This window comes from Mandrillus leucophaeus, unplaced genomic scaffold, assembly GCF_000951045.1.
Source record: "Mandrillus leucophaeus isolate KB7577 unplaced genomic scaffold, Mleu.le_1.0 Scaffold47, whole genome shotgun sequence".
In the NCBI taxonomy this organism is placed as follows: Eukaryota; Metazoa; Chordata; class Mammalia; order Primates; family Cercopithecidae; genus Mandrillus; species Mandrillus leucophaeus.
Window position 1 is genome coordinate 7,496,740 of NW_012105031.1, and position 27,521 is coordinate 7,524,260.

Here is a 27,521-nt window from a genome sequence, read left to right on the forward strand (position 1 = left end):
ACTTCCACACCAAACCAGTTATCTCTAGCCTTTCTGTCTCACCTAAGAAAAATATAAATAAATACAAGCCATAGTCAACAGGGAAGAGGACTTTGAAGAGTCTGCAAACAGTATTACCCAGGAAGAAACTAGGAGGCAAGAAGGGGAAAAAAAAGGGACAAAATATTTCTGAAGGGCATAGCCCCAGAAGACAGGCCCACTAAATAAAATAAAATTTATATAGATAGTTATATAATGTCTCCCTAAGTCACCAAAGCAATTCAAATTTCTGGTGCCTATAATGACAATAAACTTTAAACACCTTTCAACTTCTAGAATGAATTATATAAAATCTTGCTCTTTAGAGGTTTCAGCCTATTTAGCTCAATAAATATTACCCTGCACAACATGTTTAGTTTTTCACAAAGAAATTATAAGGTATTCCAAAAGGCAAGAACAACAACAACAAAAAAAAACAAAAAACATGTCTGAAGAGGCAAAGCTATCATCTGAAATACATTTAGATATGACACAGGTGTTGGAAATATCAGACAGAGAATTTAAAAGAACGATGATTAATATGTCACAGCATCAGTGTAAGTCAAAATAATAGCACCTATTATTTATCTGTGGCATTGAAAATGACACTTCACCTTTGTGGTCTTTCTCTCCAACCCAAAAATCCAGTGTAACCATGAGAAAAACATCAGACAAATCCCTTTCCCACTATTTCAGTAGAGCTCTAACCTCAAACACAAGAGTTAGAAATAAAAATGTTGAATCTGTGAGAAAATAAAAGAAAACAAAACAGCAAGAGATATTCTAAGCATAATTAGAGCTTTCTTATCGACATTTGCCTAAAAAGAAAATGCAGGTTGGATAAACCATGGATGGACTCATCTTCTGAGGCTGTCAAGAGCTCAGCTGAGCTGGAAATGGGGGAGAGAGACTGAGAAGGAAAAAATAAAAATAAAAAATAAAGCATGCCAGAAGTGCTGAGCTGTCTGGTGTCAGAGTAGCCAATTAAAGCAACACCAAAAAAAGTAAAGAACTTAGCCTTTAATCGCTTACTGGAATGATCTAAGCATATTTTAAAGCAGGAAAAGGTGCTGACTCCCTGTTCCATGTTCCTCCATAGAAAAGCATACCAGTGGAGGGTCAGGTGGATTAACAGAGACATAGAGGTTATCTCATTGAGGAAAAACTCTCTCCTTGAAAAAAAAAAAAAAAAAAAAGGCTCAGGCAGTTGTGTGGACCTTGGCGGATTATGGGTGGTCATGGAGTGGTGGCAGTGGAAAAGTACTGGGTAGTGGAGTGCTAGAAATGAAAATGTCAGAATTGGGGGAAGTATCTTTTAGGTTTTCCCTTCTACCTACTCCCTCCTACCCTGTAAGAAGGCTTCAGTAGAGAAGTCTGAAGAAGACCTCTGCCAAATCTCAAATAAAGAGAGCTAGAAAAGAAAACCAACAGGCTAGGAATACAGCTATGGGAAAATCATGATCTGTCAGATTGTCTGAGTCCTTGACTGTAACTCCTTCCAAAGAATGCAGTGCACAGGCTGTGCAACATGTCTGGTGTAGGGAAGACAGTTTGCCTTGTGAATCCTGCCAGGTAACGCCTTTGTAAATTGCCTGTGCTTGGGCTTGTAAAATCAGTCATGGATTTTCAACCAGGAGCCAGACTACTTACAACCTAACTGCTTTAATGTAGTTAGGTTAAGAAAAAGGGGATTCAACCAGGATCAGAGGCAGGAGCACGCACAAAATACTGTAATCGCATTTTATATAGAGCATATATTAAATCCATTCCATGATTTAACATTACTTAGTAGTGACATTCAACTGTTGGATTGCCATATGCTGTGAAATGTCTATGTGTAGCTAAAATATAACTGAAACTTGACTGTGGAAGCTGAAAAAAAATAGAACAGAATGTTATATTGGCAAAAATGTAATGAAAATTTCCTAATTAGAAGTGTTCAAGGAGACATGCATAATTATATAATTTTAGATTTGGAAGTGATCTGATATATCAAAGCCAATCTATTGATTTGAAACAAGCATATCTATATATAGATATAGATATAGATATAGATATAGATACATACACACACACACTTAAAAAGTAGAATTTTCAAAGTTGGTCTAACCTCACACAATTAATAATGACATATCTAGAGTTAAAACCTAAAGCTATTGATTTACAATCCTACAGTATTTCTTCTACCACACATAATTCTAAAGTCAAGGCCCATATTATGCATTATAGAAATAGTATGAAATAATACTCAACACTAGCAAAGTGTAGAGTACAAATTTTGGAAAACAATATTTTAACTTTTACCAAGGAAAAGCTAGTTAAGGAGATAAAAATATTAACACATGATACCCTGTCATAGCTAGCATACTCAATTAAGCAGATTTCTAAGAAACCATTACTATTTTAGTTGATACGTATGCTTATTTTAGATGTATTTATTGAGGGATTGTTACTGTATTAATCTGCTAGTGCTGCCATAACAAACTTCCATTAACCGTGTCTCAAACAACAGAAATTTATTTGTCACCCTCTTAGAAACAGAAAGTCCCAATTTAAGGTGCAGCAGGATTCAGTCTGGTGAGGGCATTCTTCCTGGCTTGGAGGTGGATACTTTCTCATTATATCATCACAATGCCTTTCAATGCCTTTCCTGTATGCAGGGGAAAGAGAGAGAGAAAGAGAGACAGAGAGAGATCTATCTGTTTTCTCTTCTTTTTAAAATAAAGTCATGAATCCTATCTGATCAGGACCCTATCCTTATGACCTCATTTAACATTACTTGCCTCCTATGGGCCTGTCTAAATACAGCCACATGGGGGGTTAAGGCTTCAACATATACATTTTGAGAAGACTAAATTCAGTTCATAGTAGCCACTGATAGTAAAATTAATGGAGAGAGCCATTTAAATATGTTACCTCTACTTGGCAAAACAAAACTTCCCAAACCCTCAGGCTTAAGCAAATACATTTTTGTTTTGAAAACGTACTCTACATTAAAAACCAATGCATAAAGTTATACTTACAAGTATAGAAATACAGTGAATTAAAAACTTTATTTCTTTTATTTTCTCTGATTTCAGTCTGTTAAATTTTATATTCATTAACATCTCCCTTCATTTTTCTACACATTTTATTTTAACATTTAGACACTGCAGTTCTTCTACTTACTTTATCCCTTCTATTCTCTTATTCTTACTGACATTTTACATTTAACTAAATTAGTCATACCTAAATAACCATAGATCTAAGCTTAGTTTGAGCCCACCTCAGAGTATACTCTTACTCAGATTATACCAAAATATTGCTGAAAAGAATATCTTTTACCTATAGGGAAACAAAGGTAAGAATTACATCAGATTCTCTTGAGAAACCATGAAAGCAATAACAAAATGGAGTGAAATATTTAAGATCCTGAAAGAAAAATAAAGACAAAATTGAAATCATGTATTGTGTATCTAGAAAATTATCCTTCAAAATGAAGGAGAAATAAAAACATGCTCAGACAAATGAAAAATTGATTAAATTTGTAACCATTGGGCTTGAGAAATGTCGAAAAATTCTTCAGAGAGAAATAAATCATAAAAGCCAGAGTCTCAGATCTACATAATGTGAGTGTCTGCACTAGATATTAAATGAAGATAAAATAAAATCTTTTGTTTTCCCATTCTTTATTGATCTAACAGATAACAGTTTTTCCCAAATAACAATACCAGCAATATGTTACATCATTGCAAGTTATGAATAAGAAAAACGAGTGACAATTTTATAAGTGGTAGGAGGGAGGTATTGAGACACTGTGTTTTGTGATATCTGTACTACCCATGAAGCAGTACGGTTTTCATAAGAGTAGACTTGAATCAATTGTAAATCTATACTGCAAACATTAGGGCAACCAGTACAGTTTTTATTTTAAGTTTTTAAATAGATTTATTTTAAAAAAATGAAGTTTTAAAAACATTGCTCTATTAGTAATTGTCAGATCCAACAAGCAGAAAATCACTAAGGAAATAGTGAAAATCAATTCTCTAGACCATTTCTTTCAGATACGAATAGTAAAGGGAATACTTTCTAACTCCTCTATGGAACCAACATTAGCCTCATACCAAAACTAGGTAGAAGCGTTGCAAGAAAGAAAAGCTATAGAACAGTATCTTTTCTGAAGATAGCTACAAATATTCTCAACAAATTATTAGCAAATCAAATATAACAACATTATATATCACAACCAAGTGGGATATATTGATTCCATCCATGCAAGATTAGTTCAACTTTTCAAAAACAATAAATATTATTAATCACATTTACAGACTAAAGTGGAAAATCATGTGATCATATACATAGATGCAAAAAAAACTGATAAAATTCAATACCTATTCATGATAAAACAAACAAACAATCAAAAACACTCAGTAACTAGGAAGAGGAAAATTTACAGAATTGATAAAGAATATATGCAGTATACATTCAGCTAACATCATAATGATGAGAATTGGGATATTTTTCAGTTTTAAGGATATGCTTTTGCATTAACTATAATCAACATGATACTGTAAGTCCTAGAAGTCAATAAGAATATAAAAGGAAATAAAAGATACACAGATTGGGAAAGGCAAAATAAAACTTTTTTTTACCGATAATATGATTGTCTACGTAGAAAATCATAAAACAAATTATCAAGAATCTCCTGGAATGAATTAGTGATTAAAGCAAAGTGGCCACTTCTAATGTTAATATAAAAAATTCAATTGTTTGCTTATACCGCAGCATGAATAATTAGAGTTTTAAGTTAAAAACACAATACCTTTTTTTTTTTTTTGAGATAGAGTCTCACTCTCTATTGCCCAGGCTGGAGTGCAGTGGTGCTATCTCGACTCACTGCAAACTCCACCTCCCGGGTTCATGCCATGCCCAGTTAATTTTTTTTTTTTTTTTTTTAGTAGAGTCAGGGTTTCACCATGTTAGCCAGGATGGCCTCGATCTCCTGACCTCGTGATCCGCCCTCCTCGGCCTCCCAAAATGCTGGGGAAAACACAATACCTTTTATATTTAAACAAAAAGTTTAAGTATTTAGTCACCTAATAAAATATGTATCAGATCTATATGAGAAAACTGTGACCTCTGATAAAAGAATTCAAAAGGAGCTAAATAGATATTTTATATTCACAGTAAGAAAATTAAACATTGTTAAGTATCATTTATCTCCATTTGTTTTTCATGTATAGATTAAATATCTCAATTAAAATCTCTGCTAGATATTGCTAGATGTTGTGTGGATATCAACAAACTGCTGATAAATTTTATTTGGACAAAAACTAGAATAGGCAACACAATACTGAAGAACAAGTTGAAGAACCGAAACTACCCTATTTCAAGACTTTCTATAAAGCTACAGTTATCAAGAGACAATGATATTGACTAAATAATAGAAAAAAAATCAATAAATAGAGATATCAGAAATGGACTCACGAGTATATTCAACTGATCTTTGACAAAGAAGAAAAGAAAATTTAGTAGAGAAAGGACAGTCTTTTCAACAAATGATGATGGAGTAGCTAGAATTCTACATAGTGAAAAGGTCAATTTAGACAGAGATTACACTTTTCACAAAAATAAAATAAAAATATATCATAGTCCTAAAATGTAAACAGTGAAATTTTGAGAAGATAGTATGGAAGAAAAATTAGGTTACCTTGGTTTTGTTAACGAGTTTAGATAAATATGAAAAGCATGATTCATGAAAGAAAAATTAATAAGTCAAACTTCATTAAAATTAAAAAGTTCTACTGTGTGAAAGACAGTATTAAGAGAACGAAAAGACAAACCACAGATTGGGAAGAAATGTTTGCAAAATACGTGTCTGATAAAAGACTATCCGAAATATACAAAAAAAACTTCAAAGTCAACAACAGAAAAACAATCCACCCAATTTAAAAATGAGCAAAAAATCTGAACAGACACCTCACCAAAGGAGATATAAAGATGGAATGTAATCATATGAAAATATGCGCATCATCATATGTCATTAGGGAATTGCAAATTAAAACAGGTTACCACCATACACCTATTAGAGTGGCTAAAGTTCTGAGCTGATAATAATATATTCTGACAAGGATGTTCAATAAACAGGAATTCTCATCCAATACTGGCTTGAATGCAAAATGTATCACTACTTTGGAAGACAATCTGGCAGCTTCTTTCAAAGCTAAACATAGTCTTACCATATAGTCTAGCAAACCCACTCCTTGGAATTTACTGAAATAAGTTAAAACCTTATGGCCACACAAAAACCTGCACACAAATGTTTACAGCAATTTTATATATAATTGCCAAAAACTGAAAGTAACAAAGAGGCACCTCAAAAGGTGAATAAACAAGGAAACTGTGGTAATCCATACAAAGGAATATTATTTAGTGACAAAAAAGAATAATGTATCAAGACACAAAAATACCTGGAGAAATTTTAAGTGATTAATGATGAGTGAAAGAAGCCAATCTAAAAATGCTAGCTTCTGTTTGATTCCAACTATACGATATTTTGGGAAATGCAAGTCTATAGAGACAGTAAACAGTCAGTGTTTGGGGGCAGGGGAGGAAGAACTAACAAGTAAGTGAAGCACAGGGCATTTTTACGGCAATAACACTATTTTGAATGACCTTTGGCGTGGGGTATAGTAGCCTCTAAGTAAGCACAGAATTAACACTGACAAAGTTTGCAAAGTGAGTGTCCCTGTTTTCTATGTGTTGTCATATTTGATGATCCTTGATTAGATTCTTCCGTTTTGTTTTTGATCTATGGTAATACATTTAACCAGAATGACTCAAGTAAGGTAACTTTGCAACATCCCTGTTCTTATTAGATGTGTTGAGTTTACAATTTTTACCCTAGGAAGGCTGCATGATTTTCCTGTTTTTCAATTATTTTGCATAATTTAAAAATATTTGAAATATATTTTCAATTATTTTGCATATTTCAGTGTAGTTTCCATTAGTGATGGAACATACATCCATAGGTCTAATTGTTTGATTAAATTATAGGCTCCTAATTGGCAAAATCATTGTCTTATTTAGCTTTGCACTTTCAAAGGTAGCACACACTCTACAAAGTATGTGATGTGCCATTAATGATTTTAAATTAAAGTTAAAATTGGAAAAAATAATTAACATTAAAGTGAGCAAAAAATATAACCAGTTAATGATGAATTCTTTGACAAGGCTAAAAGATAATTGATACTATACAAGTTATTGAGAAATATATTTTTAAAATTTATTTTTGTTGAAGGAACACTTAGATAAAATGATCACTCTTCAATAGTACTGTCAGAATGACTGTGTACAAACTAATATTTTACTCCCCACAAGCAAAAATTAAATTTTGCAAGGTAAAAAATACTTGGGGTTTATAAATAAATGTAATACTAATTGATCTGAAAACTATCATATTGAATTTTTCTCATCTCTTCTAGAAGGCATTCAGCCAGACTCCTTCATGGGAAAGGGAATGGGCAGCAGTCATTTCAGGTGGCAAACAGCTGGCACCTAATAACTACTTTGGGATTTATTTTAGACAAGGAAAATACAGTAAGTATACAACTAGGTTAAAACTAAACCTCTTGAAAGGGGTCAAAATAACTAGATAAGCATTACACAAAAGCTCCTGAAATGATAATTTAATGCTGTAATTTCCAACTGATTCTCTATACTTTACTCTGATATAATCTCACACAGTGTTCGTCCCAGAATCTACTGAAAACAACGTTTTGATAGTATTTCATTAATTCATTCATAAGCCCCTTCCTCTTCCCCCAAAAAGAACAAAGTCATTCATTTGAATCCTTACTTCAGTAGTTTTCAATAAAGGAAGCTACATGGAGGATACATGGGACATTTCTGTGCTACTATACAACTTCTTGCAAGTCTAAAATTATTTTCGAATAAAAGTTAAAAAAAAAAACAAAATGGAATTAATCCTAAATGGCCATAAAGTTATCACGTGCTCAAATTTTAATTTACTTAACATGAAAGGGAAACAACTGTTACATAAGTAAATAAATAAATATCTGTTTGGAGTTGTAATATATTCTGCATATTTTTCTTCTGCTAGGTTAGCAAAATGCATATGTTTTCAATAGGTTCTTCTGTTTTGTTAAAGTGCAGAAAAGCTGCCGTGTGTGTGTGTGTGTGTGTGTGTGTGTGTGTAGACTATGATGATGATGTTTTAATTACAATTACTCAAATATAATCTTATGTTTTAATTGTCATATACTAAAAGTCAAGTTCTTATTTTTTCCATTAATGTCCTCATTTTTAAAAAACAAAATTTGCTTATGAGTGTAAAATAATTTTTCATGATAGGTACATTTTAAAACATAATTATTTGTGATGAAGCTCAAATCTTTCCACAACTTCTCCAAAGATTTTTAAAATGCATTTCTATAGGAACATTATAAATGGTAAATAATGAGAGGCATCAAATTTGTTTAATATATTACAATTGCTGTTTTATAAATATATTCTTCATGTACAGACTAAGAACTGGGTAGTAAGACTAACTTAATCGAATATTCTGCACTAAAACACTATAATAACTATTCAAGCAACAGTTTAGGAATAATTTGATTCATCATAGTATTTCTTTCTCTGAATGGAAAGTAGTCCCTAAGTCTTATTTTATTTTTCATCATCACAGATGAAACACACAGCTTCTAAAAAGCAAATGTCAGTAACATTCAGTAACTGAGATATTTCATGTGCAAAAGAGGCTTATGAAATTCTCTGAGAATAATTTTACCAACAGTTGGTGATCCAATCCTCATGAAAAGTGAATATTTTAGTGAGCATTGATGGCTTTCAATCACCATAATTAGTTCCTCTAAAACTTTCACTAGGTCATGTACCTTGAGAAAGATATTTTTGCCTTATTGTTTTATTTTGGCAGTCACCTGGGTTTCCTTGAATCTGATAAACTATCAGAAAGACTCTCTCCGCTCTTAAATAGCTCCATGTGTGATGTAATATAATTACTTTTATTCAGAAATTACTAAATTGCTAATATATATGTATGAGTGTGTGTGTGTGTAAAACAAGTGCAGATCAATGTATTTAATTTAACTAAATTGATGTAAACATCAATAATATAATTTTGTTCATTTTAAAATCATTATTCACTGGAAAAAAATTAGTATATAATTGTTTTTAATTCAATATATCTCTTAATCTGAATGTTATTATTGGTCACCCCTAGACTGCACCTACAGGAAATGCTCAAATGTGGGAAAAAAAGTATGAAACTTACCATCAGGAAACATTAGTGCAAAGCTCACAGATCCTGTAATTACACAATTGAAACTCCAAGGCAACTAGCTAACAACACTATGACACTAGCAAAACCTCACATATCAATACTTAACATTTATTGTAAATGACCTAAATGCCCCACTTATACTTACTCACACATGCATGTTTATAGCAACACCATTTGCAGTTTCAGAAATATGGAACCAGCCCAAATGCTCATCAATCAACAAGTGGATAAATAAAACGTTACATGTATATATACACACACACACACACACACACACACACACCATGGAATACTACTCAGCCATAAAAAGGAACAAAATAATGGCATTCAAACAACCTGGATGGAATTGGAGACCATTATTCTAAGTGAAGTAACTCAGGATTGAAAAACCAAACATTGCATGTTCTCACTCATAAGTGTGAGAAAAGCTATGAGGACACAAAGGCATAAGAATTATACACTGGACTTTGGGAACTCAGGGGAAAGGGTTGAAGGTGTTTGAAGGATAAAAGACTACACATTGAGTACAGTGTACACTGCTTGGGTGATGAGTACACAAAAATCTCAGAAATAACTGCTAAATAAATTCATGTAACCAAACACCACCTGTTCCCCAAAAACCTATTGAAATAATAATTTTATAAAGATACAGAGTGGTAAATTAGATGAAAACTCAAGGCTGAAACTATCTGCTGCCAACAAGAAACCTACCTACTGGCCAAAAACAGCTGCAGAATGAAAGTAAAGGAGTGGGAAAATACATATCATGTAAATTACAAAGACAAAAAAAAGAGTAGGAGTAGATATCCTCATATCAGATGAAACTGATGTCAAAAGAACAACAGTAAAAAAAAAAAAGGCAAAGAAGGACATTATATAAAGATACTCGTTCAATAAAACATATATAACTATCTTAAATGCATTGGCATCCAAAACTCCAGCACCTAGTTTTAGAAAACAAATTCTTTTTTATTTATTTTTGCTTGTTTATTTGTTTCGTTGAGACGGAGTCTCTCTCTGTTGCCTAGGCTGGGGTGCAATGGCATGATCTCAGCTCACTGCAACCTCCGCCTCTCAGGGTCCAGCAATTCTCTTGCCTCAGCCTCCTAAGTAGCTGGGATTACAGGTGCACATCATGTAAAACAAATTTTACTAGATCTATGAAACATATTTATACTGATACAATAATAGTGAGAGACTTCAACACTTCCACTGACATCACTAGACAGATCATCAAGGTAGAAAATCAATACAGAAACTTTGGACTTAAATTGAACTATAGACCAAATGGATCTAATAGAATATACATTAATAGACCATTTAATTCAACAACTACAGATTATACATTCTTCCCTTTTCTGCATGGAACATTCTTCACATGTTTGGCCATAAAGCAAGTCTCAATAAATTCAAAAAAAAATTAAAAACATACCAATTATCTTCTTGAACCACAGCGAAATAAAATTAGAAATTAATACCAAGAGGAAACAAAAAAACTACCCAAATACATGGAAACTAAACAAATTATTCAATAAGGACCTTGTGCAAGCAATGAAATTAAGGTGGAAATAAAAACAATTTATAAGACAAATGAAAACAGAGACACAATATATCCAACCCTCTGGGTTACAGCCAAAGCAAGTTCTAAGAGAAAAAAATATATAGAATTAAATGCCTATATTTAAAAAGATAGGAATATCTTAAGTGAACAACCTAATGTCATACCTGAAGGAACTAGAATATCAAGAATAATTCCAACCCTAAGATAGTAGAAGAAAATAACAAAGAGGGGAGAAGAACTAAATGAGAGTGAGATGAAGAAAAAGTATGAGAAGGGTCAATGAAACAAAAAATTGGCTCCTAGAAAAGATAAACAAAATTGACAGACTTCTAGTTAGATTAACAAAGAAAAAAAGAGAGAAGATTCAAATACATATAATCAGAAATGACAAAGGTGACATTACAACGGATTCCACAGAAATACAAAAGATCATCAGCATCTACTGTGAACCTCTAAGCACACAAGCTAAAATTCTAGAGGAAATAAATAAATTCCTGAAAACATACACCTTCCTAAAATTGAACCAGGAAGAAATAGGAATCTCAAACAGGCCAATAATGAGTAATAAAATTGAATCAGTAGCCAGAAAGAAAAAAGACACCTAGGACCAGTGATATTCACAAAGTACTGGCAAACTGAATCCAATAGCATATCAAAAAGATAATACATCATGATTGAGTAGCATTTTTTTCCAGGAATGCAAGGATATTTCAACATACACAAATATGATTCAGCACATAAACAGAACTAAAACTGAACACCGTATGTTCATCTCAGTAGGTGTAGAAAAGGCCTTCAATAAAATCCAACACCATATTGTGACAAAAATCCTCAACAAATAGGCAGGAACATACTTTAAAATAATAAAAGGCAAATATGAAAAACTGACAGCCAACATCATAAATAGTGGGGGAAAGTTGAAAACATTCCCCCTAAGAATTATCTTATTCCAGTTCTTAGGGGGAATAATACCCACTCTCAGCACTCTTATTCAACATAGTACAGTAAGTCTGAGCCAGAGCAATCAGTCAAGGGAAAGAAATACAAGACATCCAAATTGGAAGAGGGAGTCAAATCATCTGTATACCAATGACATAATCATATACCTATAAAACCCCAAAAACTCCTCCAATAGACACCTAAACTTGACAGACAACTTCACTAAAGCTTTAGGGTACAAAATCAACATACAAAATCAGTAGCATTTCTATACATCAGTATCATTCAAGCCAAGAGCTAATATTCATGACCTCAATCCCATTTACAGTGACTACCAAAAATTAAAATACCTAGAAATACATTTAGCCAAAGAGGTGAACGATCTCTTCAAGTAGAACCACAAAACACTGAGGAAAGGAATCATAGATGAAACAAACAGATTGAAAAGCATCCCATGTTCATAGAGTGGAAGAATTAATATCATTGAAATGACCATATTGCTCAAAGCAATCTGCAGATTCAACAGAACCCCTATCAAATTCATAGTCATTTTTAAACATGTATTTACTTATTGTTTACTTGTTTTTTTGAGATAGGATCTGGCTCTGTCACCCACGCTGGAGTGCAATGGTGCTATCTCTGTTTACTGAAATCTAGATCTTCTGGGCTCAAGCAATTGTCCCACATTAGCCTCGTGAGTAGCTAGGACTATAAGCATGTGCCACCATGCATGGATAATTTTTAAAATTTTTAGTAGAAACAAGGTCTTGCTATATTGCCCAGTCTGGGCTTAAGAAATCTTCCCACCTAACCTCCCAAAATGCTGGGAATATAGGCGTGAACCACCACACTCAGCCTATTTTTTACAGATTAAGAAAAAACAATCGTAAAGTTCACATGGAACCAAAAAATAATCTGAAGAGGCAAAGCAATTCTAACCAAAAAGAACAAATCTGTAAACATCACATTGCCTGACTTCAAATTATACCAGAAGCCTAAAGTAATGAAAACACACAGTACTGAAGTGGCTATGTTGTCTTGGGTAAATACCCAGGGTTTGTTCTCTCGAGCCAAGAAAATTTAGCACATGAACACACATGAGAGTTTAGGAAGGGAGGTTTAATAGGCAAAAGAAAGAGAAGGGAAAACAGCTCTATCTCTCTACTGAGAAAGAGGGGACTTCTGAGAGGAAAAGGCCAGCTGTCAGTGGGTGTGCTGGATTTTGTAGTCCTGCTTGAGGAGGTGGTGTCTGATTTACATAGGAATCACAGATTGGTTCAATCAAGTATGACGTTTATATAGTGCACAGGGAAGGCTGGTTGTCCTACCCTAATCATATTATGCAAAAAAACTTTCTCCTTGATGGGTGCCATCTTGTCTGCTCCTAATTGGACCCCTGGCTGACAAAGAGAAGGGAACGTGGAGCCGCCATGTTGAACATGATTGGCACAACTGCTAGCATCTATGTCTGCAGCTCAATTTTACAGGCTGCTTTCTGTTAGAAACTGATTTAGAGCTGTTTTTCATTAAAAGGAAAACCTTACAGAGGACTTCTGTACCCTCACTATCTGCCTGAGTAATGTCTTCTTAACTCCTGTATCATTGCTTGTACAAAAAATAGAAACATAGACCAATGGAATGGACAACCCAGAAATAAAGCCAAATACCTAAAACCAACTGATTTGTGACAAAGTTGATAAAAATAAACATTGGAACAAAAACATCCTATTCAATAAATGGTGCTGGGATAACTAGCTAGCCATATGCATAAGACTGAAACTAGACCTTCATCTGTCACCATACACAAAAATTAACTCAAGATGGATTAAAGACTTAAATATAACATTTAAAACTATAAAAATCCAGAAATTAAAAAAAAAAAAACAAGCAAAACTCTTCGTTATGTTGGCCTAGGGAAATAATTTATGATAAAGACATCAAAAGCAAATGAAACAAAAATAAAAATAGACAAATGGGACCTAATTCAACTACAGAGTTTGTGTAAAGCAAAAGAAATAATCAATAGAGTAAACATACAACCTACAGAATTTGCAAATTATGCCCACAACAAAGAACTAATATCCAGAATCTACAAGCAACACAATTCAATAACAACAACAACAACAAAAAATCTACCCAGAGGAAAACAGGGCAAAAGAAATAGACATTTCTCAAAAGAAGAAATACAAATAACCAACAAACACACACACAAAAATGTTCAACATCACTAATCATCATAGAAATGCAAATTAAAACCACACTGAGATGTAATGTTATACCAGTCAGAATGATTCTTATTAAAAAGTGAAAAAAAAACGATAGATGTTGGCATGCATGTGAAGAAAAAGGAATGGTTATACACCGATTTTGGGAATGTAAATTAGCTCAACCTCCATGGCAAACAGTGTGGAGATTTCTCAAAAAAGACTGAAAATGGCACTAACATTTGGCTCAGTATCCCACTACTGGGTATTTCCCCAAAGTATTACAAATCATTATACAAAAAAGACACCTGCATGTGTATGGTTATCACTGCAGTATTCACAACAGCAAAGACATGGAATCAACCCAGTTCCCCACAAATGGTAGACTGGATAAAGAAAATGTGCTATATACATACTATGGAATATTATGAAGCCATAAAAAAGAATGAAATCCTGTCTTTTACAGCAACGTAAGTGGAGTTGGAGGCGATTATCCTAAGTGAACTAACTTAGAAACAGAATATCAAATATCGCATGTCACTTACAAATCGGAGCTAAACAATGGGTACACATGGACATAAAGAGAAAAATAATAGACACTGGGGACTGCAAAATGGGGGAGCATGGGGAGGGGCAAATATTGAAATATTACCTATAGAGTACAATGTTCACTATTTGGGTAATGGGAACACTAGAAACCCAATCCTCACCATTGCACAATATACCCATGAAACAAGCCCACTCATGTACTCTCTGAATCTAAAAAATAAAATAAAATAATAAAAAAGTCCAAATTCAAGCATTCTCCTGTGGAATTTATAATTTCTGTCATTCTTATTTTCACCTCTATTTGTTCAAAAGATGTTCAACATTTTTTCCTTTTATATTAATTTAATTTCCCCAACTCTGTGACTTAGATTCATTTGTCATTGCTTTGTTCCACTAATAACACATTTCCTGATTTGCATCATACTATGGAAATATTCTAAATTTATATGTTTCAGTTGTTTCTATTGGATTTGGTAAAAGGAGATAAGGAAACATAGTCATTTACTAATCATGTACTCAATTTCTGTTCATTTGAAAGACATATTAATGGAAAAGAAAGTATTATAAGTATACATAAAATTACGTATGTTTAACTATGATTATGCAAATTATTCTGACAGATGCCAAAGAAATTATGTCATCTTTAAAGGTACCAAGAATAGGAACATAACTGTTAAAGTTAATTTCATATCTGTTATTAGCAGCAGCATGACACCAAAGCAAAAGAGCTATGTGAAGTGTCACTAGGGTGAATAATTTTATGTCAGAGTAATGCTCTCATACTGCATTGTAAAAATTACCCCATGTCTTGTTTTTCCAGTTCCACTAAAGGAAACCCATGAGTTAAATATGAAAAGTAACATTCTCATTCACTGATAGTCTTTATGTACTTGATTTTTGTCCTGCTTGTATTTGTGTTCTTGTTTGTTGGTTTTTTGTTAAATTGACCTAAAAGGAAGTTAAAAGAATTTTTGTAGTGTGTATGATTTAGTATTCACATGTGGTATTAATTGGCCATTATGTTACCAACCTGAAGACAAGGCTCATAGAGAACTCTGCTTTCCAATAATCAAGGGATAAACGGATACTGGTAGATGTAGCATCTCACACAGTGAAGGCTATTTGTATGAACACTAGGTGCCAAGATCTTTCTTGAAACATGATCAGACCTGATGTTTTAAAGACTTCTGTAACCATCCTCTTGGAGTCACATTTTAAATGGAGGAGATAATTCATTTCTCTGCTGTGAATTCAGTTGTTGAAGACCATGAACTGCGACGTGAGCTGTCTTTTTCAGACACTCGTAAGGCCCATGGAAGTAATGTACAATGCTAATGAGACTGAAAATGTATTTCAATGTACCCTATATTGTTCTTCTTGCTCTCCTTGTTTAGTGTAGTCTTTAATTGGATTTCATTTAATCTAGGAGAAAATAAGTGGAAGATCATTCTGATATATGAAGCATATTTGCCACAGTAAGACATTCTATGAATCTTTCATTTCAGAAATTACAATTACTGAGAACAAAACAACAAATCATTGCCTATTTCTCACTGTTCCTGGACACAGCAATGAATACATTGCTGTATTCAGTGACTTTCTCAACTCATTTGACATGATTCATCAGTAGTTTTTGAGATAGTTGATCTTTTCTTCCTCCCTAACATACTTTTCCCATTTAACTTGTTGGAGAAACCTTTCTTTTCCGTTACTGGTTGCTCCCTCTCTCCTTTCCTTACTCTGGTCTTCCCCTAAACTTTTAAACTTGGAGGACCTGGAGTTCTCAGTCCTTGGGTCTCTTCTATCTATGGTCATTGAAAATAGGATGTAGATACTCATCACTCACAAATTTATATCTCCAACCCCAGTCTCTTCCCTGTAATTAATAGTGTATATCCAAATTCCTATCGTATATTTCTTCTTGTACATTTTAAAGCATCACAAACTCAACTGATCTGATTTTTTTCTGAAACTTACTGTGTCCACATGACTCCTCATTACCTGGACTCCATTTCTTAATTTGTTCAGGCCAAACATTTTGAATTCATCCTTGACTAATCATTGCCCATTTTCTCATTGTTCTTGAATATAGTCATTACATCACTAATTAGGATTCCTTGAATTCAAGATAGTTTTCCCTCAATTCCTAACCAGTTGCGTGAAATAAGAGTAAACACATGAGTCACTTGTATTTCCTTAAAGTTGCTGCTCAAATGTCACCTTTTAAACAATGGATACTTAAACCATCCTAAATTCCATTTCTACCCCACATACTTGTCACCTACTAAAAATATCAATACTTTATTTGTTTTAATTTTCCCACTATTTTTACTTTCTAAGGTTGTATTATATAATTTTTAAGATTTATTTCCCTATTAAAAATAGTTCTTCCGATAAGAAAAAATTTCATTGATTTATTCCAATGTCTAGAGTACTGACTGTAACATATTTGTTAAGTGATTTAGGAAAGAATAAATAAATAAGTAAATAAATAATTAAACAAACTACACTTAACTCTTCAGTGCCTACCATTATTTTTATTCTTAATAGATTTGGTCACCTGAAATAATCTGCCCGATCTTTTCTTTCCTATTAAATTTTAGCCAAATTCAAAAATAAATATATATTGCAAGTGCATTTTTTGTTTTATCTTTTTCTGTTAACATACTCCAGACCTTAAGTGACATTTTTTTTAATTACTTAAGTGATAATGAGTTTTTAAAGTGATGAATTTTGATTTGATAAAATTTTACAACTTTAATAGCCCTATGGAATTATCATAGTGGGGTAAGGGTAGTAACAATAGTGTAGAAATCTCTCTAATGCTTTTGTCCAATCATTATCTCCTCAGAGCAAACCTCTATTTTGACCTCTGACATCATAAATTATTTTTCTTCTCTTAGAAATTTATATAAATAATTTTTGTATACTTTTTAAAATGTATTGCTTCCTCCTATCTATTAAGATCATGTTAGTGATAACCATCAATGTTACTGCACATAATTATTGTTCTTTTGATTGCCCCAGGGTAATTGATTATAAATTTTGTACATTTTGTTCAAAATAACTCAAGTTTTATAGTATATTTTGAAGTCAGGTAGAGTGATGTTGCCAGCTTTGCTCTTTTTGTTCAGGATCATTGGCTATTCATGCTCTTTTTTGTGGTTCTATATAAATTTTAAGGTTTTTTTCTTTTTCTGTAAAGAATGTCATTGGTGTTTTGATAGAAATTGCATTCAATCTGTACATTGTTTTGGGTAGTATGGACATTTAAATAATATTGATTCTTCGAATTCATGAACATGAAATATATTTTCATTTTTTGTATGTGTCCTGTTCAATTTCTTTTTTCTTCTTATAGCTTTTATTGTGGAGATATTTCACTTCTTTGTTTAATTTTAGTCCCAAGTGTTTTATATTCCGTGTAGCTATCATAACTGGGATCGTTTTCCTGTCTTTTTTTTTTTTTTTCCCCAGAATATTCACTGTTGGCAAATAGAAATGTTACTTATTTCTGTATGTTGATTTTGTGTCATTTGAAAGATTTCAACTTTACTGGATTTGTCAGTTCTAATGGGTTTTTTGGTGGACTCTATTTTAAAATACATTTTATATATAATATATTGCATATAACATATACATGTTGGGCAATATATAATGTAAAATATGACACGATATAGAATATAGTATATAATATATTCTATATCATGTATAATATATTCTGTGCAATATTATATGCACTATATTTAAATATTTTGTAGTCCTTATGTTTTAGAACCCTTATTTTTCTAATTATACATAGATTTATCATGTAAATAATATTATAAGTAAATCATTTTATTGCTTCTTGCACTTTTGGCTAAGCTCAAGTGTAGCATATATAAACCAATTATTTAGATATTTTATTTATATCATGATATACAGTATACATGTATTACATATTACATATGTAGTATAATTATTAAGAGTTAATTGTTATATATTATATACTATCAACATATTAAATACTTCTACCATTTCAATAAAATTCATATGCATTTTCCTGCATTTTAAATTTTGTCCTTCCTTTTATTAAATCTAGTTATCCTACTGAACTAACCTCTAATGTACTCATCCTTTTTACTACTGTGTCTAATTTGCTGTCAAAATTCATTTTTAAAATTATTTACTGTCAGTTTATTTTTAACGTGTTTCAAATGTTTCATATTGTGATGTAATTTTTTCTTGGTTCTTGGTTTAAAAACTCCAATGTGCTTGTTTATATTGTTCATTTCAAAATTTTTACTATTGTTTCTGTCAACTTTTTGAGACTTTACACGTACTTAGGACATGTTATTGTGTTAATGTATCTTCTTTCTGAACTGAACCACTGAAAAAGGCTTTATCCCTCATAATGCATCTTGCCTTAACATTTACTTTTCCATATTAATAAACATACCTTTTATATTTAGCGTTTTTGTCTTAGTCATGTGTTTGAATGTGTGTTTTTCTACATATAAAATCACTTGTTTACTTTCTGCTTTTCAATATTCTTCTATTTAAAGAATGTCTCCTCTTAGTGGCCTAATTTGAGTTTAATCTGCTGTTGCTCTTATTTTTACCTTTTTATGATCACTTTTTAAAAGCCATTTTTATGGAATTCATTTACACTGAACATAACCATTTCTATATTTCCCTCTTTTTATATCTTTTCTGTTTTGTTTGTATCTGTCTTAATTTTTATCTGCTTTAAGATCAATTATTTTTGTTGAGATGTTTTCTTTTAACTTATTAGTGGTTATTTATATTTCTCAGGGCTTGCTTCCTGATTAAATTGGACGTCCTACTTGCAGTCAACTTTAAATATGTACTTTCATCATTAACAGGAAAATGCAAGGAGCTTACACAACTTCCACTTAACCGCATTCCACATTCTTTCCATTGTTTTTATAAATTTCAAATTTGCATATATTTTAATCTCCAAAGGCTATTGTTTTATTGAGTGATGCTTTTCATTTCTTCTTATACATTAGTTTAATTCCTTTAAAATTGTTTATTTTAGTTTATTATTTCTTTTAGTTTAGAATTGCTGTCAGAAAAATGTCTTTATATTTGTCAGAATTTAAAAAAACACATTTTCAGTAGCTGAATTTTATGTTAATAAAATTAAGGAATTTTATTTCAGCACCAAAAGGTATCATTTCTTTGCTTTCATGCTTACAAGGTTTCTTTTGAGAATCCAGCAGTTAGTTTTAACTGCTCTTGTGAAAGGAAAGTGGTTTTTTTTTTTTTTTCTGATTACACTTGTTAATATTTTTGTTTGCCTAATTTTCAGCAGATAATCAAGATGTGCTCGTGTTTTTTTTTTGTTCTGTTTTGTTTTGTTTTTGTTTTTGTTTTGTGTTTTTCATGCTTGGACTTCATAGAATCTTTAGAATCTGTAAATTAATACTTTTCAATAGATTTAGAAAATTATCTACTAAACTTACTCTTCTCCTATAACTTAAATTATATATGTACTGTATTTTTCACTATGTTCCATAAATTTCCTCTTCTGTTTTAATCTGGGTATTTTCTACTGAGATAACTAAATTCCACTTTACTAATCTTCTGCTGGGTCTACTCTACTATTTAACACCATTTATGCAATACTTAATGTATGTTTATATTAACTGATATATACATATATAAATACTTTAACTTAGTTATGTTGTTTTTCAGTTCTAGATGTTCTTGCTTAGTGGATTCAAGTTTTCTCACGAAATTCTTCTTTTTTGTCTACTATCCTTAAGATATTAATCATAGTTATTATAATGATCATGCTTGATATCACCCTTATCAGTATCAGTTATGAGTTGGCTGTGTTACCTGTTTTTTATTTTGATTTTTATGCTATTTGATACTCTCTCCTAGTACTCCAGGTAATTTTTAATGATCTGCCAGTCATTACATATGATAGATGGTACAGTCTTAGGATATCCTGCAGAAAGTATTTAATGTTTATTTAGCGAAGCCATATGCTGTAAGATACAGCTTTCTCCCAGTCCTCCATGCCTCTGTCACACCACAGCTAATGCTGTAACCAGAAAACACGGATCTCAGTATCAGTTTTATTTCATTGAACTTGCTTTTCAGCTGGGATCTTGACACACTATATCATAGGTTATTTGGTTTACGTCCAATGTTTTAAATGGTTCATTTTGTGTTTTATGCATTTTGCATAGTTGTGTTTAACGCATAGAGAAGCTTAATATCCACTTTCCAGTCATATTTTTATATACAGAAGTTTAAATCACACTCAATTAAAATGTTTTCTTGGTGTCATTTGAATTTTATCTTAATCATTTCTGTATTCTAAAGGCATCTACTTGTCAAAGAGTTATCATATATTTATTAGTCTTAAATTATTTTATATTCTTAAACACATAAAATACTTTTTAGAAACATGTATCTTTTTATCTTATATGTCATGTTCAGCAGTACACTACTTAACCACGTTTAAGACCATGGAATTTTGAGTCAGTTTAAAACAATGTATTAATTTGACCATACCCTGCAGGTTATAAAATGAGTATCTAATACAGATTATATCTACTTCCCAGGTTTCTTGGAAGATGTATGACATACTGTGCATAAATCTCTCAGCACTTTCTGTCAGACATAATGTCTTGATAAATAGTAATTAGCATTATCACCATTTCCATGATGACAATTATCATCATCACCACAATACTTATCATTATTGCAAAGAACTTTAACTCTGATGAAGATTTTAATCTTTGCGAATACTTACCCTGTGTAAACCTCAATTGAATCATTTTTAGAATAGAAATAATGATACAGTAGTAGTCCCGTTTTATCTGTGGAGGATACGTTCCAAGACCCCCAGTAGATGCCTAAAACTGCTGTTTTTTCCTATACACACACACACATCTTTAATGAAGTTTAATTTATAAATTAGGAACAGTAAGAGATTAACAGTAATACTTAGCAATAACAACTAATAATAAAATAGAATAAATATGGCAATATAATAAAATTTATTTGAATATGATGCCCCTGCCTCTCATCCTTTCTTTTTCTCTTTCAAAATATCTTACTGTACTTTTCAGTCTTTGATTGACCACAAATAACTGAAACTATGAAAATAAAACTGTGTGTAAGAGGGGACTACTGGATTTCTCTAGTGAACATTTAGTATTTGTCAGTCATTTTCTACTCTTTATTCTAGTTATTTAACTTGTTTCTTTGAATAGTTGATGTACTTTGATCCCAAATATATAGCTCCTCAACCAGAAACGGGACCACTATAACCATTTACTTATATTTTTAAATCATAAATTTATTACAAATGTATAGTAAAATTTACTTCATTTTATTAAAAATGTGTCATATCAAGTATGTTCATCAAAAATCAAATTTTTTTCTACTTCTTTGAGTTTTAAGAGTACATCTAATATATCATAATCACCTTAGTGCAGCACAACAAAATATAATGACTTTTGTGCTACTAATTGATGAAATATTGAATATTTAATTCAAACCTGATAAACACATGTAAGCCTGGATGCTTATCTGAAGTGCACCAGAATTCTCAGGTTTTATTATTGTGTTGACAGGCACCTCCCTTCCCTGACATTTTCCTATTTCAGGAGAAGAGGCAGAATGTAATTTCTTAGTACCAGTTAAAATTGAAAGGGCAAAGTTCTAAAAAATAAAATTTAGGAAATAAATCTATCCCAATAAAGTATTAATCCAGAGATTTATTTGAAGTAAAATATTTTGTAGAAGCAGATATAAAATTGCTTTGACCTTTCACGCACAATACAGAGCAAGCATTTGCATTTTCATCAATAAAATGCCTTACCTGTATAGGACAGAATTGTCTGGAAATAGGAAGAAATCTCAATTGAAGTTTTAAGATATGAATTCTAAATTCTAATTATAAATTTATGTTAGAGTCATTATGCATTAACAATATATATTATATATAACTATTCTTAATCTAAAATAGGAGACATTTCTGATACAGATTTAATAAAAAGAAGCAAAGTTATATCCCTTCTATTCAATTATTGACTTTACAAATATAGAGGAAATATTAGTATGGTATTTCACATTTAATTAACAATTGGAAATTAGTGATCAAAAGAAAATTTGTTTTCTATTTAATATAATAAATGAGTAGCTATGGAGAGAAAGCCAAAAATATAAACCACAATACTTTTGGCAGGACCTCTGAATTCAGTAACTGTGTAGATCACATTTAAAGAAAAAAATTAATGCACAAAAAATTAGATTAACAAAAGGAATACACATTTTTTTCTTTTTATTCTTTACTTTGTAAAATAAAAATTACTGTAAAAACAAAATACGAAATAGAAAAAGTGTTACATAATTGGGTAAGTGGGTTTGATACAGCTTGATAAGTTATGCATAGGGACTTTGGACCTGTATTGATTATTTTGAATAAAACAACAACTCTATTTAAGCATTTTATGATCTTAACATATTCTCTTATCAATTTTACATTTAAGGGTATGCATTTTCAACAAAGCTTCATTTATCTGGTTTATTTTTGTTTGGTTTATAAATACTATTGTTTGCCTTAATGTACTGAATTTTCTTTGGAAATACATATTTTTCTTTAATTCCATTGCCACATTGATCAATAACAAATAAAACTAAAAATCAGCATAAAGTCAACCTTGAAATGGTTTGCTATTATTATTGAAATCCATAATTGCTGACAGCAGACTTTGCTGTCTCTCTACAAATTTGTGTGTATGTGTGTAGATGTACATCTGTATGTGTACTTTTAAATGGTGTTTGGTGTTCATGGACCTGTATAGCTGTGGCTGTATAGAAATAGGATGCTACGCCTTAGGTTTACCACTTGAAAACAATCTTAATAATATTAGGGGTCAACTAAGGACTGACCTTTGTATTTTTGACATTTTGAAATCATTGTAAATGAGCAAAGTAGAAATATCAACATTTCAATGAAAACATTTACTGCAACATAGGACCACTGAAACTTACCCAGGAGCCCTAAAGCTTTTTGTCCATTACGGAAAACCTAATAATTTGCATTTTAGTTTATAAATCTAATTTTTTAAATAAGATTAAAATTTACTTAGTAACTTTCATGGAAAATAAATCAATAAACAAACAAATAAAAAATCAGTATTCTCTTACCATTTGTTTTACATATTTGATGTTGTTACTACAGGAATTACATAGTTAATACAGTAGACTCTACATATATGTGTGTTCTGCATCCATGGATTCCACAACTGGATCAAAAATACTTAGCAAAAAAAGTTGTGTCTGTACAGAACATGTACAGATATTATTTCTTTGTCATTATTCCTAAAACAATACAGTGTAACAACTATTTTCATAACTTTTATGCTTTTTTTTTTTTTTTTTTTTGAGACAGAGTCTCACTCTGTTGCCCAGGTTGGAGTGCAGTGGCGCAACCTCAGCTCACTGCAACCTCTGCCTCCCAGGCTCAAGTCATTCTCCTGCCTCAGTCTCTCGAGTAGCTGGGATCGCAAGTGTGTGCCAGCACACCCAGCTAATTTCTGTATTTTTAGTGGAGATGGGGTTTCACCATGTTGGTCAGGCTGGTCTCAAACCCCTGACCTCCTGATCCACCGGCCTCAGACATCCAAAGTGCTTGGATTACAGGCGTGAGACACCGCGCCTGGCTGCTGTATTAAGTATTACATGTAATATAATGATGACTTAAGGTAGATGGGAGGATATGCATAGGTTATATACAAACACTACACCATTTTATGTAAGAGATTGAGCATGCATGAATTTTAATATCTACAGGGAATCTTGGAACCAATCAATGCCTCATGGATACCGAGGGACAACAGTATTTGCTTACTTGGTTTTTCCTTTTTATCTGAAACCTCTTATATTTTAAGTATAACTACTTTGATTAAATATTAAACAGAAGAAATTAATAAAATGAAGCGACAACTCACAAAGTGGGAGAAAATATTTGAAAAGCATACATTTGTTAAGGAACTAATATATAAAATATGTAAGTAAGTCAACTCTATAGAAAGAAAACAATCAGACTGAAAACTGAGCAAAGGACTTGAAAAGACATTTCTCAAAAGAAGACATACAAATGACCAACGGATATGTGAAAAATGCTCAACATCACTAATCATCAAGGAAATGTAAACTAAAACCACAATGAGATATCACCTCAGACTTGTAAGAAGGGCTATCATCAAAAAGATGAAAGATAACAGTTGTAGAAGATGTGAAGAATAGAGGAGACTTGCATATTATTGGTAGAACTGTAAATTAATATAGACATTATGAAAGACAATATGGAGGTTCCTTAAAAAAGGGAAAAAATAGAACTACCAGGTGATCCAGCAATCCCACTACTGGGTATACATCCAAAAGATAAAAAATCAGCAGGTGGAAGAGATATTTGTACTTCCATGTTCATTGCAGCATTATTTATAATATTTAAGATTTGGAAGCTATCTGAGTGCCCATCGATGATGAATAGAATAAAAATGTGGAGTGTATGTACATACAACAGAAAAGTATTCAGCCCTTATAAAAGAATAAATTCTATCATTTACCAAAACATGGATGAACCTGGAGGGCAGTATGCTAAGTAAAATGAGCCAGACACAGAAAGACAAATACTACAAGATCTCACTTATATGTGGAATCTAAGTAAATCAAATTCATAATTCTAGACGGTGTAACAGTATTACCAGAGACCTTGGGATCGGAGGGAAGGGGAAAAAGAAAATATTAATCAAAGAGTAAAGAGTTTCACCTAGACAGGAAGCATAAACTGTAGTGATGTACTGCACAGAATAGTGTCAATAACTAATAATAACGTATTAAAATGGTTTAAAAATGAAATTTAAAATGTCTTCACCACAAAATTAATAAGTATGTGATATAATGGATATGTTTATTAGTTTGATTGATTCATTACACAAAGTAAACATCAAAATATCAAATTGTACCTCATAAATATATACAATTGTCAATTAAAAGTAAAAGAAAATTTTCAAAAATAAAAACCATTAGTCTTTCTCATTCAATGCATTCAATTTCGTAGACTCAATACCCTCTATTTGAAAGTAAGATTTATTTGGACTATGATTAGAGGTCTGTACTATTTCTGTCTTCTCTTATATTTTTACACTAACCTGCACCTTAAATTTGTATTATGGAAAGCATATCAGAGTAATCAAGAATTTAGAATGTAATGTTTAGCAATGAGTTTCATTGCCATGGAAGTTCATAGTTATGAGAAGAAGTGCTGAACTAAACCCTATGTAAGGCAACCCAAGAAATTAACATTATGAAGAAAGATATATGGGAGTTAAAGAATGGTTCATTTCTGTGATTATAACTGAATCCTGATCAGCAAAATAATGGTTTTTCTCAGTAATTTGGCTCTATCTAAGGACTCTTCCATCACTTCATAATTCCTCTTCCACTGTTATATCATATATAGCTACATACTTTTAAGTTAAACTAGATTTTGTCAATTTACACCTATTAGATAACAAAAATGAGGATACATGACATAATGATAAGAAGAATTACAAGCCTAATATATAAATATGTTTTTCCGACTATTCTAAGGAAGCTATCATCTTTTGAGGTTTGGAGTTGAATGAAAGTTAACGTGAACATTGCATATTTTGTTTTCCTTTAAATCTCATAATTTATTAATTAGAGGAGGAAATGCTGTAGTTTGTTTTTGATGGTGTTTACTTTTCTTTTTCTTTTTGTTTGGTAATAGTTCAGTCTTTCTCCAACAATAGTGAGTTAATTGTTCATAAAAATAAAGAAAACTGTATTTCTTTCATTATGAATTTCCTTCAAATTAAAAACTACTTGACCAGTTAAATAAACATGCTTCATTCAAAGTGATTTTTTTTTTTTTTAATTTTGACAAGCTATAATGAAAACAAAGTGGAAGATCTAGGTCCAATGTTAATTCACACCACAGATTTTTGAAAATGTAGACCATGGATGCACAATGATAAATATTTTAATAAAGATCGAAAAGAAATTATTACTTAGATTAAAAAAAAGAACTTTTCTGGCTGGGGAGACTGCCCTTCCTGGGTCTAGCCAGTTCTTACACAGTAAAGGGGTCAGATGGAGCCTGTCTGTGATGTACAATCTAGCCAATCCAGAGGTGTATCTCCTTTATGTGACCACTATACCCCAGAAGGCAATATTTCTTTGATTTACTCACCTTTAAATGATATTTTGCTAGGTGTATAATGCCTCCACTAAATATAAGAAATCCACAAGTACCGGATGAGACTTTAAGTTTAAGCAAATTTTAATTATATTAAGTTGATATTTAATATCTTTTTTTGCTATGTTATGAATCCCCAATCATAAAGGGTAGAAGGGAAGAACTACTAATCCTTTTAAAACAACAATAAACTTTTACTATCTCCAAATAGAGGCCAAATTATAATAGCCAATGTTTCTTCTGAAAATGAAAGGAAATTTTAGCTCCCTGACTCTTATTATTCTTCCTCTATTATCACTCTTGGAAATAGTGATAGAGTAAGGCATCCATAAATTGACATGCTGACAATACAAACTTACATGTATTATTATATTATACTTTTTTCTTCAAAGAAGATATTAACATTTTACTCCAAAAATGTCCTAATTATTAACATATTTTATAATCATGTTAATAAATATAAATTGAAATATTTATATATTGTTAATTTATAAAACCTTTTCACTAGTCTTTTTTTTTATTTTAAGTTTGCAATTGGAAAAAAATATATATGCATTTTTCTCTCTACAATATTCTGGCTAACTAGAACCTCCAGAAATGACTGAATGTGATACGAATATTGTATAAAGATAATTTTAAACCTTGTATATACAGAGCTAAAGAGTTCTTAGTACTGATTATTCTTTACAAGCT